Source organism: Canis lupus, chromosome 36 (assembly GCF_048164855.1).
Source record: "Canis lupus baileyi chromosome 36, mCanLup2.hap1, whole genome shotgun sequence".
NCBI classification, from domain to species: Eukaryota; Metazoa; Chordata; class Mammalia; order Carnivora; family Canidae; genus Canis; species Canis lupus.
This window is the reverse complement of record NC_132873.1, coordinates 20,653,993-20,667,111: the sequence shown is the minus strand read 5'-3', so window position 1 is coordinate 20,667,111 and position 13,119 is coordinate 20,653,993. Positions and strand designations below refer to the sequence as shown.

Genomic DNA, 13,119 nt, shown 5'->3' with positions numbered 1-13,119 from the left:
CAAGTAGTTGTTGACCACATTATGCTCTACCACTTTGATTCAAAACTGTATCACAACTTTAAAATCTAAAACCCCCCAAAATTAACATCTTAAAATATTTTCATTAACAAAATGTGATTTTAAAATACAAATAATACAACAAAATTCTCTTGGAGTTAAGTTATATCATTATTGCAAGGTCTCTGATGTTCTTCAAACTGAAGATGTCTTAGGGCCTCCTAATACAACCACAGCAACTGACTTTTTTGCTCTAAGCTACTATCACATGAGACTTTCATTTCATAAGTTCTGCAGTGGGTGAAAAAACTTGAAGAGGACTAATAGAATACCTCTTGAAAGATACATAAGGAGCTGCTCATACTTTGGAAAGGGACATCTGACATCAATGAACTCACTCTCTTTTTAATTTTATTTTTAAGTAATCTCTACACCCAACATGGGGCTCAAGCTCACAACTCTGAAGATCAAGAGTCGCATGCTCTACCAACTGAGCCAGCCAGGTGCCCCAAAGAAATTCTCTCTTTGTACCTTGTCAGATTTCGAAGCACTGTAAGTAAGCAGACTCGATAGCTCTACTGGGAATCTCTGTAGAGATGAGTCTCCAACAATCTTTCATGGTTAACAAAACAGATACTCACTAGGTTCTCAATTTAAGAAAGAAAGAAAAGAAAAAAATCCCAACAGGGCAAAGGATACGAACAGTTCTATTAAACTTTAACACATGAACTCCTGATAAACTGGAAGAAAGAAGTCATCTGAGCAACAGAAAGAATATGGGAACCTTGTCAGGAAGGTACCACTGTCCGGAGACTATGGTTTTTTTCATACATAAGGTCTGGCACACAATAAAAAATTCCTAAATATGCTGAGTGACAAATATATGACCAATAATGAAGAGAAAACTAGAAAGAGTCAGATCCACAAATGATCCAGTAAGAGAGTTCACACACAAGGACAATAATTTTAAATAATTCTGAGTAACATACTAAAGAAACCATAGGAAAAAATGGACAAAATTGGTAAAATGGAAAATTTCACCAATGAATTAGGATCTATAAAAATAATTAAATGTACATTCTAGAACTGAAAAATACAATATATGAAATTAAGATTTCAGTATTTTGGTTATGGCAAATTGGACACAGCAGACTATAGGATTAGAAGACTAAGTCAATAAGAAATACCAAATTATAGCTAGAGATAGAAAGTAGGAAAGAAGACAGAAGGAAGAGTAGAAGGTAGGGAAAAAGCGGAAAGAGTTGGAGAAGTTTAAGAGAAATGGAAGACATGCTCAAAATGTCTAATATACATGTAACCAAGGTCCCAGACAAGAGAAAGAGATATAAGCAATATTCAATGAGAGAATAACAGAGTTTTAACAAAACTGATGAAAGAAATCAATTCAGAGATTCAAGATAATCTGCCAAATCCAAGCAGAATATACTCAAAGAAAACCATACCTGAGATATTATAATCAAGTTATCAAAGGAAGGAGTAAAGGAAGAGAAAATTCATAGAAAAAAATCAGGGGACCTTCAAAGAAACAGTATGACTGACAGCAAATTTCTCAACAGAAACAAAAGAAGCCAGGACATAACAGAATGACAGTTAAAAGGACAAAAGAATGTAACTGCCAATCTAGAATATAGTAACTATTCTCTAAATATCCAGCAAAACATCCTTTAAAAATGTAGGTGGAGATTTGGGGGAAGATAGCAGAACAGAGAGCACCAGGAATCTATCAACATCTAGACAACACTTATACTTGCAGAATCTGTTTTTGGAATTCTGAAGTCTATTGAATGCTTGCAACTTCCATGGAAAGACTTCTGGATTTTAATTTTAATTGTGACTAATTTTGATCGGCTCAGCACAGCAACAGCTGCCCATTCCCTACGCCAAACCACAGGGCAAGCAGCAGAGCACATGTTCCTATACCAGGTTGCAGGAGCCAGAGAGGGCAAATAGGACTCTGTCCAGTATCAGAGATGTGTGCTCTGATCGCTAACTGCTGCTTCTGATCATGGAGGTACAGAAAAAGAGATGCCAACCACTGCTGTTCCATCTCCCCTCACTGTTGCAAGCCTCACCCCTCCCACTGAAGTGATTTCCAGGGGATTTGACAGGACTGTGCCCATCTTCCCCCTCCATTTTTCTTTTTCTCCTTTTGGAAGCCAGACACTGAAGACTAGAACAAAAGAACAAAAACAACTGCATATGCAGGGAAAAATAGAAAGTGACCATGCATGCCCACCATATGCACAGAAAAAGATGCAGTTTACATCCTAGGCCGACCCTTGATACAGAGACAGCTTATAACAAGAGTCAAAGTGAAAACAAAAACAAATAACAGCAAACCTAGGGAAGGGCAAAAATCTGATTTCCAGAGTTCCATATTGTTATATTCAAATGTCCAGCATTCAACAGCAAAAATCAAAAAGTATATGAAGAAAAAGGAAAATGCAATCCATTCAAAGGAAAAAGAAATCAACAGAAACCATCCCTGAAAAAGATCTGGTGCCAGATATATTAGACATAAACTTTAAAACAACTGTCTTAAAGATATTTAAGGAAATAAAGGAGTATGTGGAGAAAGTCAAGAAAATGAGGTATGAACAAAATGGAAATATAAAGAGAAAAACTAAAACAAAACTGAAAAGAAATTCTGAAGCTGAAAAATACAATAACGGAAATGAAAAATTAACTACTGGGACTCAAAAGCAGACTTGAGTGAGAGGAAGAAATGAAGCAAACTTTAAGAACAATGAAAATTATCATGTATGATGGAGCCAGAGTGTATTATGCTAAGTGAAATAAGCCAGAGAAAGACAAATACCATATGATCTCACTCAGAAGTGGAATTTAAGTAAGAAAACAGATGAACATATGGGAAGGGGAAAAGAAAAAAGGGAGAAGAGAGAGGGAAACAAACCATAAGAGATTCTTAACGACAGAGAACAAACTGATGGTTTGGAAGGAGGTGGGTGGAGGATCAGCTAGATGGTTGATGGGTATTAAAGAGGGCACTTGTAACAAGCACTGGGTGTTGTATATAAGTGAAAAATCACTGAATTCTACTCCTGAAACCAATATTGCACTGTATGTTAAATAAAATTTAAATATAAATATAAATATAAATATAAATAAATAAATAAATAAATATATATATATATATATATATTTTTTTTTTTTTAAATATGGGAAGCCCAGGTGGCTCTGCTGGTCGGACTCTTGCTCTTAGCTCTGGTCTTGATCCCAGGGTCATGAGTTCAAGCGCTGTGTGGGGCATGGAGCCTCATTAAAAATAAAATAAAGTAAAATAAAATAAAAATTATCACGGATGAAAAACACAAAAAGACTGAAAAAAGTGAACAGAGCTTAAGAGACCCATCTGCTAACAAGTGGACCAAAATATGCATTGTCAAAGTTCCCGAAGGAAAAAAAGAAAGAGTAATAGAAACTAAATTTACTCTCTTGCCTGAAGTAATCAAAAAAGGGATGAAAGGATTAGAAAACATAGGTTTTCAAGACACTGGGCACAGATAATGAAGAACAATGAAATTGCCCAATTTCCTTCCTTGAGAGAGTTTCCAGGCTGCAGCAAGGAAGGGAAAAGCAGGTAGAACCGTGAGTTAAAGAGGCAGAGGATAAGAATCCAGACAGACCAAGATATTAGTGAGTTTGCAGGACAGAGTAAGAAAGGAAAGAGCAGCACAAAGAACTCTGGAGATCTGTAGAAGGTTCTCCTCTTGTAGTCAGAAAAGTGCTCAGCATATGTGTGTGACAGCCAGGGAAAGGGAAGAAGCCAGGAAAGAAATGCCTAAAGAATTAGAAGCAGCAGTGCCTAAAATTCATGCAGGGCTGGAAATGGCACTATTCTCACAAACCAGATTAAAAATGAGGTAAAATACATCTTAAGAGGTTCCTTTCTAAATAATGGGGAACAAGTAGCTCTTTACTGAACAAGTTCCAGTACTTAATAAATTTTATAATCAAAATGGAAGAATCAAACTGTTTTCCAATAATTTGACATCCCAGAGTGCTCAAAAATACTTATAGCAATACAAAAATATCCAGAACACCCCAAAGTAAAACTCATAGTATCAATCATCCAATAAAACACAAAGAAAAAGGAAACAAGATCTAAAATGAAGAGAAAAATCAATCAAAACTGAGCCCAAATTATGTGATGTTACAACAAGCAAAGACTCTAAAACAGTAATTATAAATAATATTCAAACCATTAAGCAGGATTATAGAAGATGTTTTTAAAAAGGCTTAAACCAAAATTTTAGAAACAAAAGTTGTAACATGAGATAAAAATTACACTGAATGGGGAAAATGGCACATTAGACACTGCAAAAAAAAAAAAATATTAGTGAACTTGAAGACACAGCAACAGAAACCAGTCAAAATGAAACACAGGGAAAAGAGAATTAAAACAAAGCACCAGTAAGTTATGGGACATTTTCAAGCAGCCTACAATATGTGTAACTGGATTCCTCAAAGGAGAAAAGATAGAAGAGAGGACTAAAAAAAATGTTTTGAAGAACATGGTGAAAAAAATTCCTAAATTAGATGAAAACTATTACCCTACAGTTCCAAGAAGTTCAATGAAACCCAAGCACAAGACATATGAAGAAAACTGCAACAAAGCATGTTAAAATTAAACTGCTCAAAACTGGGACGCCTGGGTGGTACAGCAGTTGAGCAACTGCCTTCAGCCCAGGGTGTGATTCTGGAGTCCCGGGGATCCAGTCCCACATGGGACTCCCTGCATGGAGCCTGCTTCTCTGTCTGCCTGTGTCTCTGCCTCTCTGTCTCTCATGAATAAATAGATAAAATCTTAAAATAAAGTACTAAAAGAAAAAAATACCTATCAACCAAGAATTCTATAAAGCAAAAATATTTCTCAAAAACAAAGGCAAAAGACAGACCTTTAGACACATAAAAGTGCTATAAAAAAATGCCCTTTGAAAGAAAAAAAAAAGGCCCTTTAAAGAAAGCCCTTTGGAGAGAAGGAAACCAAATAGAAATATGGATTTATACAAAGGATTGAAGAGAATCATAAACAGTAATTACAAAGATAAACACGTGATTTTTATTAATTTCTTATTTTCTACAGATATTAAGAGAAATAAAGGAATCTTATAAAACACTTTATGCCAATACACTTAACAATTTAGTTGACATGGACAATTTTTTTTTTTAATTCTTTTGAGAGAGAGAAAGAAACAGAGACAGGTAGAGGAAGATGCACAGGGAGAGTGAGAAGCAGATTTTGTGCTGAGCTGGGAGCTCTAGGTGGGGCTCAATCCCAAAACATGGAGATTATAACCTGAGCCAAAGGCAGACTCTTAATTATCTGAGCCACCCAGGAGCCCCAACATGGACAAATTTCTTGAAAGAAACATTTTATCAAACCTTCCTCGAGAAGAAGTAAATAATGTGAATATTTCTCTATTTTAAAAATGTAATTTGCAATATAAAAAACCTCCCTGCCCCTGTCAAATGTAAGACCAGACTCCTGTGTTACAGGTAGACAGGGATGGTTGAAAGCTGAGGGAAAGCATGAACACTGAGGAAATCTCTCTGAGAACTAAATCCTCACCCTAACACAAAGCAAACCAACCTACCATTAGAAAACTTTGAAGTGTGAAGTACAGCGAAGGTAATGATAGTAGCAACACACCCAAACCCAGCTCAACTCCCGAGTAGGCTGTCTAAACCATCCCTCCCTTCCACCCCCCCCACACTAACGGCCAGACAGAAATGTGCTCATTTTTTGGCATAAATACAACTTAATCGTCTCTACCGTTCTACACAAAATATCTGGCATTCAAGAAAAAATTTCAAGACACAAAACAACCACCTTCAGCCAAGATATAAAGCAATCAACAGGACCAGACTAAGAAATAACCCACATTTCAGAATTACCAGAAAGGCACACTTCAGCATAACTATATTATATTAAAGACTCTAGGGCAGCCCAGGTGGCTCAGAGGTTTAGTGCTGCCTCCAGCCCAGGGCCTGATCCTGAAGACCCGGGATTGAGTCCCACATCAGGCCTCCTGCATGGGCCTGCTTCTTTCTCTGCCTGTGTCTCTCATAAATAAATAAATAAAATCTTAAAAAAAATAAAGAGTCTATTAAAAAGTTGGACAACAAGCATGAGTAGATAAGTAATTACAATACAGTAATGGAAACTACAAGAAAAAAATCAAATGGAAATGCTAGAGGGGAAAAACAACAACAATAACAATGAGCCAAATAATTCCTTTTCCAAGCCTATCAGATTTCAACAGTTTAGGAAGGAATCAATAAACTTAAAAAAAAAGTCAAAAGAAATTATTAAGCTTGAAACACAAAGAGAAATAAAGGAGTACAGAAATATTTACAGATAATCCAAGAGCTGTGGGGCAGTATCAAATTGTTTAAAACAGTTTTATTTAAAGTCTCAGAAAGAGAGAAAATAGAATAAAAAACACTAAAGAAAATGGCTGGGAATTTTTGAAAGACATCAAACCACAGATCCAAGAAGCTCAGAGAATTTAAGCAGGATGAATACCCTCCCATTGAAACAAACCACCACCTAGATACATTACTAAAATCAAAAGACAATGAGATGTGAGAGAGTCAATGCAGTATTTGCAAGGGAGATAGTTTCAACCCATTTCCACACATCTTAATCCTTCAGCCAAAGTACAAAAGTATTTAGAAGTTAGTTACTAAAGAACTGTACTGGAGAGTACTTTTTAGAAAGGGTCACTGAAATGTCATGTGTCATATCCTTCCCCAAGGAGTAAATACAGGCGACAGTACTACCTCTTGAACCATGTTCAAAAAAGAAGGAACTTCAGAGCTATTACTCAGAGATCTTGATATATGTCATCAGCAGCTGGAAGGATACATTAGACTGGTGCAACTCACATTTAAGAAATCTAAAGGGCAAGAAATGGGCTCGCCAATGACTCCAGGATGTCAGAGTGAAAAGGGCTTACTGATATGCTGGAATGAGCACTCCCAGAGTGTGTCCATGAAGACTGCAAAAATGCTAACCATGGATCAGAGATGGGTTATGTGAAAGAGAGAGAGAACACTGTGAGAGAGGCTGACCACAGAAAGAAGCTAGAGGCTCCTTTGAATACACAGGAGCCAAAGAAAGAGTAAAAAAGCATCACCTGCAGAAGAGATGTATTTCCTTTCAACAAGTAAGATATAGGACAGAGACCTCTAGCAATCAGGAAGAATTTCTGAAATATCAACAAAATTACATGAAAAATGAAAAAGCCATATGGGAAAAAAAGAGTAAACAGAACCATCCCTGAAAAATCCCAAATATTAGACTTACTCAGCAAAGATTTTAAGTCACCTCGTTCAAATACATTCAAAGATAAAAGAACCATATCTAAGGAACTAAATGAAAGTAAAAGAATGATCTCTCTCCAATTAGAGAACATAGAGATCATTTTTAATAAAAAAACAAATCTGAAGTTGAAAAGTACAATAGCTGAAACAAATGAATCTCTAGAGGGGCACATTAGATTTGAGCTGGCAGATAAAAGAATCAGTGAATTTGAAGATAAATCAATTGGGATTATCTAATCTGAGGAACACACACACAAAAAAAGAATGGAGTAAAATGAATAGAGGCCTACAGATTCGTGGGATAGCATCGCACTTACACAAAAGCACAATGGGGCTCCCAAATAGAGGAGAAAGAAAGGGACAGAAATAGTAGTCGAAGAATTAATGGCCTAAAATTTCCCAAATTTGATGAAAAAGATCAACACATCTAAAAATGAACCTTCACATGTGTGAACCTACACATCTAAGAATCTCAACAAACTCCTGCGTGGATGAACTCAGTAAGATCCACATCTTGACACACAACAAACTACTGAAAATGATTTTGAATATGTGCTAATTTGAATGTATGGGGGGATCCCTGGGTGGCTCAGCGGTTTAGTACCTGCCTTGGGCCCAGGGCATGATCCTGGAGACCTGAGATCGAGTCCCACATGGGCTCCCTGCATGGAGCCTGCTTCTGCCTCTGCCTGTGTCTCTGCCTCCCTCTCTCTTCTTTCTGTGCCTCTCATGAATAAATAAATAAAATCTTAAAAAAAAAATAATTTGAATGTATGGTTGAAGGTTTTTGGTTTTTTGGGGGCGGGGAGGTTGTCTTTTTTTTTTTTTTTTTTTTTTAAAGGATTTTGTTTATTTATTCATGATAGAGAGAGAGAGAGACAGAGACACAGGCAGAGGGAGAAGCAGGCTCCCTGCACCGGGAGCCCGATGTGGGACTCGATCCCGGGTCTCCAGGACCGCGCCCTGGGCCAAAGGCAGGCGCCAAATGGCGGCGCCACCCAGGGATCCCTTTTTTTTTTTTTTTTTTTTTTAAACAAATTAGATCTTACTAGACAGCTCCAGGAAACAACTTCAGATTTCATGGAAGGAGATATGTTAATGATATGAAATCTGGTCTCAGAAATGAGAGGCAAAAGTGCAAAGAATATAGTAGAGAAAGAATATGAAAGCTTAAATTAATGGCTTTATATGTGGGGGGTTATTTGGGCAAAACATAATCAAGATAATATACAGGTAACTAATTTTTCTGTTTACCTGCAATCTCTTTCCCAGTCTTGTTACGTTTCCACTTCCAGAAAACAGCAAGTCATTTATTCCAAAGGAGAATGAATAAAATACTAAATCCTTCAGAAATAGTCCGATATAATTTCATCACATAGGATTTTTCTCTACATGTAACATAAATATATTATATAATATAAATATGAGACCTTTCAAAAAGACGTAACCATAATATTACATCTAAGAAATTTTAAAATAATTCCTTAATATAATCAGTATACAAAAAAGACTGAATGATGTCTCTTAAATTTCTTTTAATCTATAGGTGTGTGTATGTGTATCTTGTAAATTATTTGTTGAAGAAAGTTATTTACCATTTTCCACAAATCTGGATTTTGCTGACAGCACCCTTATGATGATTTAATATATTCTGCTGCCTTCTGTCATCCTTTTTTTTTTTTTTTTTTAAGATTTTGTTATTTATTTGAGAGAGAGAGAGAGAGAGAGAACACAAGCAGGGGAAGCAGCAGAGGGAGAGAAAGAAGCAGACTCCTGGCTGAGCAAGGAGCCTGATATAGGGCTCAATCTCAGGACCCTGGGGGATCATGACCTGAGCTAAAGGCAGACACACTTAACTGACTGAGCCACTCAAGTGTCCCTACCTTCTGTAGTTCTTATAAAATTGTGGTTGGATACAGCAGTTTGACCAGATCAGGTTTATTTTTCTAGGGGGAAGACTGTTCATATTGCGTGCTTCTGTCTGAAGGTTCATAACGTCTGGTTGTCATGCAGCTGCTGGTGATCAATGCTTAAGGATTTTTAGGGATTACCAGGTAGTTATAATTAATTAACTAATCCTATTATTCTTTCTTCATTTAATTAGTTTAATTATTCATTTATGGAATACTTCTATAAAGAGAAACTTCTCTTTCTCTAGTATTTGATTACTTTGTAATAGCATTTTTATAGGAAAAATGGAATAAATGCTTAACTTTTTTCCTTTTATTCACCAGTTTCCAAAATGATTTGGCTAGCTAGCATCCTCTACTAGTAGTGAATTAGTTTTGCTTTAAGTATCATTATAAACTCATGGGCTAAATATACTGGATATATTTCAACCCACTATAATTACTATTCTTACTAATTCTCAAATTGTCCCATCTTTGCCCGTGGAAGGTTTTCCATGCTTGGCTCCAATGAAGGCAACAGTTAACCCAGCAAGTCTGGGTTGTTCAAACTTTGCACATTCCCAAGAAGGGTCTGTTATTGTGCCATCGGCTAGTGTATTACTTTCCTAGGGCTGCCATAACACACAGTACCATAACACATAAACTGCACATTGTACAACAGCAGAAATTTATTATCTCACAGTTCTGATGGGCTAGAAGAAACCTAAAATCAAGATATCAGCAGGACCATACTTCCTCTGAAACTTGCAGAGAATCCTTCCTTGCCTTTTCAAGTTTTGGAGTTGCCAGCAATTCTTGGTATTCCTTGGCTTGTAGACTCATTACTCCAACTGCTACCTCAGTTGTCGCATGGCTTTCTTCTTACTGTGCCTGTGTCTCCTCTTTTTGTAAGGACACCAGTCATATTCGATTAAAGGTCCAGCCTCCTCCACTATGATTTAATCTTATCTAATTACATTTGCAATGATCCTATTTCCAAACAGGGTCAAATTCTGAGGGAATGGGGGTCAGGACTTTAACATTAATTTTTTTGGGCAATACATTCAACTCCTAATAGCTGGCTCCTGGAAAATGAGCTCTTGAAACATTCTGATAAAAGCGTTTTGCATTCTTGGGGACTTCAATCAAACTGTACTAGTCTGTTTAGGTAGTCTGTATAAACAATGTGACTATGGTAAAATCAGCTTTCCTTTAGGAGATCTGAAACTTCAGTAACTATGGTCTGTATGACTGACCCCTCAATAAAAACCCTGAACGTCTAGGCTCAAGAGATCTTCCCTAGCAGACATCTTACACATGTCACAACTCATCACTGGAGGAATTAAGCACATCCTATTCAACTCCACAGGGAGAGGACTCTTGCAAGCTTGCACCTGGTTTCCTCCAGATTTCACCTTATATGCTTTTCCTTTTGATGATATTTATCATTTCACTGTAATAAAGTATAACTGAATATAATGACTTATTAGTGATTCTAACAAATCATGAAACTTGGGAGAGGTCATGGGAGCCCCAACACAGCTCCAAAGCCCTTTTGACATAAACCTAGTAAATGATGATAGACATCTAACTTCCTGATAAGCCAAGAAGTTCCAGGCTCATCCTGCACAGTTTTTGCCCTAGACTTAGGATCAAACATTTCTCCAAAAAACCCTTGTCCCTTTCAGCAGGAAATAATACTTAGAGACTATATTCTGGATGCTAAAGATGGGCATACTTTAAATACAATTTATTCCAGGAAATTACACTGAGTTTTAGAATAAATTTTTCAAATACCAAATAAATGTTTTAAGTAGCTGGTATTTAAAGAGTCCAGGAAAGCAGTAGCATCTGGGTTTGGTAGCATTCTTAGCTCTAAATAATTCTCTTCTTTACCTAGTTAACTGACAAAGTTCAGAAGAAGCTCTTCCTGAAGGCAAAAAATATTTGAGTTAATCATTTTAAGAGAGAGGCAGGAGGAGAGGGAAAGAAAATCTTAAGCAGGCTGTACGTCCAGCATGGGAGCCTAACACAGAACTCAATCTCACAACCCTGAGATCATGACCCGAGCTGAAATCAAGAGTTAGATGCTTAACAGACTGAGCCACTCAGGTGCCTCTTCAATAAATCATTTTAAACTATAATCTAGAACTACAATTAGGAAAAAGAGTAAGCAGGAAATTGAATAAAAAGGGATGGAGTAGGGGTGAGCATCTAAGTGCCTAAATATTTCTTCCCTGGGATCCCTGGGTGGCGCAGCGGTTTGGCGCCTGCCTTTGGCCCAGGGCGCGATCCTGGAGACCCGGGATCGAATCCCACGTCAGGCTCCCGGTGCATGGAGCCTGCTTCTCCCTCTGTCTATGTCTCTGCCTCTCTCTCTCTCTCTATGTGACTATCATAAATAAATAAAATAAAATAAATTAAAAAAAAATATTTCTTCCCTTCTTCTTATTGTAACCATTATTCCTTTTTATTTTTTTTTTAAGATTTTATTTATTTATTCATGAGAGGCACAGAGAGAGAGAAGCAGAGACACAGGCAGAGGGAGAAGCAGGCTCCATGCAGGGAGCCCAACATGGGATTCGATCCAAGGTCCCCAGGATCATGCCCTGGATTGAAGGCAGCGCTAAACTGTTGGGCCACCGGGGCTGCCCCATTATTCCTTTTTAAATAGTACTAGAAAACAGATGTACTATTTCTAATTTTAAATACAATCTAATGTATTACAAAGGAGCTTATCTTTAAAATTTAGATTTACAAATTAAGAAAACAGCTAGTCACATCTGTCAATCTCTTTCTTTCTTTATAGTATTATGCTTTTTGTTTTTTAATGAACTCCTTCCCGATGCTAAGGTTAAAAACATACCCACTTATATTTTCTCCATAAAGATTTTGTATTATTACTGGTATTATTAGCTGATACTTATGTGGCATTTATTAGATGTGGCACACTATTCTAAACATATTTATTTTTTTAAGATTTTATTTGAGGTAGGAGATTTTATTTTGAAGTAATCTCTACATTCAACATGAGGCTCAAACTCACAACCCTGAGATCAAGAGTCACATGCCGGGCTTGCTTTGGCAACACATACACTAAAAGTGGAACGATACAGAGATTAGCATGGCCCCTGTGCAAGGATGACACGCAAATTCGTGAAGCGTTCCATATTTTTAAACATAATTTCATGGTGAAAATAGACTTTTAAAGAAAAAAAGTCACATGCCCTATTGGAGCATGGAGAGGTAGCAAAAGAATCCCGAGCAGACTCTGTGCTGAGTGCAGAGCCTAACATGGGGCTCAATCCCATGACCCTGAGATTATGACCAGAGCCAAAATCAAGAGGCAGTCACTTAAACAACTAACCCACTCAGGAGCCCTGAGAATCACTGCTTAGAATAAAGCTATGCCGTCTTCTGTAGATGATTATACTACTGTTGAGAAAGAGTTCCTTGCTTGGCTTTTGGGTTCTGATAGAGAACCACAGGGCACCAAAATGACTATGTGACCTGATCAACTCTTAACAACTGGGTGTTCTAACCTACCAAGCCATAAAGCTGAATGTGCTAGCAGTGTTCCATCATTAAATGGAAGTGATACTGTACCAAATATTAGCTTTTCCTATCCTTTGGGCACATGAGATGATAGCTCTCTACCTTCTTTAAAGTCAGATGTGACCTCATTGACTTGTTTGACCAATGAGCAGAAATGATTCCTGTGGAAGCATTTAACTGCCAGTATGCAATCTCCTGTTTTTCTCTTGCCACTATGATAACAGAAGCAGAAAAAAACATAAAGATGCAATAACTACGCATCTGCAGTTACCCAAACTTGTAACATTTTACAGGAGAAAAAACAAAT

At 37.1% G+C, this 13,119-nt stretch overlaps 1 protein-coding gene and 1 non-coding gene across 10 annotated transcripts in view; one reads left to right on the top strand and one right to left on the bottom strand.

Annotated features, from left to right (window-relative positions):
- HYCC2 (hyccin PI4KA lipid kinase complex subunit 2) overlaps window positions 1–13,119 on the bottom strand; it is a 78,178-nt gene that overhangs the window by 53,936 nt on the left and 11,123 nt on the right. The gene's annotated exons all lie outside the window — the stretch shown is intronic.
- On the top strand, window positions 12,332–12,433 carry LOC140625917 (U6 spliceosomal RNA). The gene has a single exon (XR_012025186.1). It is a non-coding gene; the product is annotated as a U6 spliceosomal RNA (small nuclear RNA).